The sequence below is a fragment of the Rhipicephalus microplus genome, unplaced genomic scaffold (assembly GCF_043290135.1).
Source record: "Rhipicephalus microplus isolate Deutch F79 unplaced genomic scaffold, USDA_Rmic scaffold_21, whole genome shotgun sequence".
Lineage (NCBI taxonomy): Eukaryota > Metazoa > Arthropoda > Arachnida > Ixodida > Ixodidae > Rhipicephalus > Rhipicephalus microplus.
The window spans coordinates 7,003,544-7,006,993 of record NW_027464594.1 but is presented as its reverse complement, the minus strand read 5'-3'; positions in this window follow the sequence as shown (position 1 = coordinate 7,006,993).

The following is a 3,450-nucleotide window of genomic DNA, read 5'->3' as shown; positions in this document are numbered from 1 at the left end:
GTACAGTTTGTTGGTGCTCAACTTTATACAATCTCAAATCAGAGGGCAAGGAAAGAGGAAAAAAGACAGAAAAGATAAAAAGAAAAAAGAAAAAGGAAAGAAAAAGAAGAAAAAAGAGAAAAAGAAGAGAAAAATCATATACGGTGGACTCCCCTCGGGCGCCCCCCTTCCACTCTTCCTTCCACTTCCCCCTTCATCTCTCTCCCCCTTCTCCCTTTCACCTTTCTGATGTGAGCGGTCTGTGTATGTTTTTTTTCACTAGCGCATTCCTCCCGACCAGACGGCGCCTCCTGGTACTGGCGGTTCGGTGTGGGGCAAAAACGAGCTTTTTCAGGAAGTTCTAAGCCTTTAACTACTCGTAGTCCCGTCAACATTTCATCGTCGAAAGAGGGTTGCCGCGTATTGTGGCAGAGACTGGCAAGCGGGCATTTTAGGAAGTTCTAAGCCTTTACCTACTCGGCAGCCTGTCAACATTTCATCGTAAAAATAGGGGTGCCCCGTATTGCTGCAGAGGCTGGTAAGCGGGCGCAATGCGAATTCCTTGCCCGCTTCTGGATTACGCGTGTAGTGGGGGCCTCCCGGCTGTGCACAGGGTTGCTGTTGGGCATGTCATGCGTGGCACAATTGATTGGGTAGTAAAATAAAACACAAAACAGACGACAGCTCCACTTAGGAAGAGTAGTTACACTTGGAATTGTTTTGGGTTGTCCAGTGCCCTTTGCAGCTGCAGGGCCGTGAACTCAGTTAATATTTTCATTATTGCCGTTATTATTTTCTAATGCTTTAATTGCTGCAAGTGTATCAGGATTCTCATTTATTCCTCTATCGAGGGTGTTAAATCGGTGGATAAGGTATGACTCTCGTTGTTCACGTTCTCGATTTGATTTAAATTCCGTCTCTAAGAGCGTTACTGATAGTTTGCCGAATGCATGGTCGGGAAGATTGAGATGTTTTGATACAGGTAGACTTGGGGCTGATTTCGCATGGGCTCTGTGATAATTGAAGCGAATCCTAAATGGTGTTTCTGTTTGTCCGATGTACTGCATACCACACACGTTGCATTCGAGTAGGTATACCACATTAGAAGAATCGCATGTTAGGTTTCCTCGTATGTTAATCGAAAACTTGGATTGTGCGCTGGTTGCTTTGTCTGTTTCTCGCATCGCGTTATATACAAGACATCGTGGCTTTAAACAAGGTCGGTATGAATTATTGGGGGGTGATGTGTTAATTTGAGTGTGGACAAGGGTGTCTTTGAGGTTACGTCGTCGGTAAACGACGCCTGGAGTGGATGGGAATGTGCGCTTCAGACGTTCACTTTGTTCCAGAATGTTGTAATGTCGTTTAGGGATTTTGTTTACGTTGGGGAAGTCTGTGCTGTGTGTCAAGCACAGGTTTGTGCGTTGTGGGTCTTCTTGTGGTGGTCACTTCATAAGTAAGTCTTCACGCTTCAGTTTTCTCGCTTTTTGAACAGCGTCATTATTTACAAGGGGGGGGGGGTATTTGTTTTTCGAGCATAAGTTTTAGCCTCTGTGAGCTCGCGTCAAAGTCAGCGTCTCTAGAGCAGATTCGCTTAAACCGGTGAGCCTGGCTTCATGGAATACTGTTTTTACAGAGGCGTGGGTGATCGCTTTGGTAATGGAGGTATTGTTGTCGATCTGTTGGTTTGCGATATAGGGTTGTAGAGAGCTTCTCTTCTTCTATCGTTGTGGTAAAATCAAGAAAATTTACGGTTACGTGCGAGTATGTGTGTGTGAAGTGTATGTTCGGATGTACAGCATTGTAAGTGTCAATAAAGCTGAGCAGTTCATCCTCGTTGTTGGTCTAAATAAGAGAGATGTCATCTATGTATCTTCTGTATACAATTGGTTTCAAGGAACTTTGTGCAAGAAATTCAGATTTTAGTTTCCCATAAATATGTTGGCATAATTAGGTGCCATTCTGGTGCACATAGCTGTCCCGCTAATTTGTCGAAAATACTCTCAGTTAAACTCGAATGAATTTAATTTGAGGACCATCCTCGTCAAAGTTTCAATGGCAGAGAAATCCGGGGTGTTAGGTTGTCTATGGTTTGTGTACATGTTTTGTAATGCAGCCATGCCGTCATCGTGAGGAATATTTGTATATAATGAAGAGACATCAAGAGTAACGAAGTAAGAGTTTTTTGGCACACACAGACTTGCAATGTCTCGAAGAAAATGTGTGGTGTCTTTTATGTACGACGCGAGGGTGCATGGAATGTGGCTTATTAGTTTGTCCACGTACCCTGATATGGGTTCAGTTATTGTACCGATGCCTGATATGATTGGTCGACCTGGGTTACCGGGTTTATGAATTTTTGGGAGGATGTAAGAGGGTATGCTGCTCGCATCTATTTGTCGTCAGTGTTGGTTATCTTTTCTGCATCCAACAGTTTGTTTAGTTCTGTTGATACGATACGTTTGTATTCGTCTGTCGGATCACCTAGGAGGCGTTCGTAAAATCTTGAGTCGTCTAGTTGGCGGTATGCTTCTTGTAAGTAGTTGGTTGTATTAAGGACTACAATTGCTCCTCCTTTGTCAGCGGGTTTTATTGTTATGTCTGTCCTAGATGCCAAATTTTTCATACTTATTTTTCAGATTTTGTCAAGTTTTCTCGGTTTTCTTTTTGTCTGGGGTATTTGTGTAATATATCTTTCTGTACTGCGGTGATATAAAGGTCCAAGCACTTGTCTCGATTAATGTTCGTTGTCCAATCATTTGATTTAGGACAGTGAATTGTTTCGTGGTTAGAAGGCCTGTCCAAGAAATATTCGCGCAACCTTAAGCTTCGAATGAAGTTGTCGAGGTCTCGGAGCAAGTGGAATTCATCGAAAAATTTTGTGGTCGGGCAGAAGCTTAGTACCTTCGATAGCAGTTTTTCTTCGTCAGGTGACAGGCTTGTGTCCGATGAATTTACAACTAAAGTGTCACAGGGTGTGTTCCTAGATGGGTGCTCGTTTGTACCATTAGTGATTTCCTGGGTGGTAGTGTTGTAGTGATAAGGAACTATATCAGGGAACGCGGGTTTGGCCACATGGTCTCTTTTGAGGTTATCCATTTTTGTGGTCATGATGGCTTGGTTTTCATTCTGTTCAAATTCTGTTAGTCGGGTGATTTCTTCGTTCGATAAAGTGTTGTGGCGGAGAATGGTATCGGTCATAGCGACCAGTTTCTTTACCTGCTTATCACTGTGATTAAGAGCGATTTCTGTTCATTTAAGAGATGCCTCAAGGAGGACGTTTTTCCAGGTTATTTGGTCGTGTTCATCTAGGTTTGTAGTGGCTAGTGTGAGGGAGAGTTTCATACCCTTGGGGGCTATTCTAGCACGAAGGTACATTGGCAATGTTGATTTATGCATTTCATGTCTAATTCGTTTGTCAGCAAGTTTTCGTACTTTAAGGAAAGTGGCACTGCAACTGGGAAGCGATGA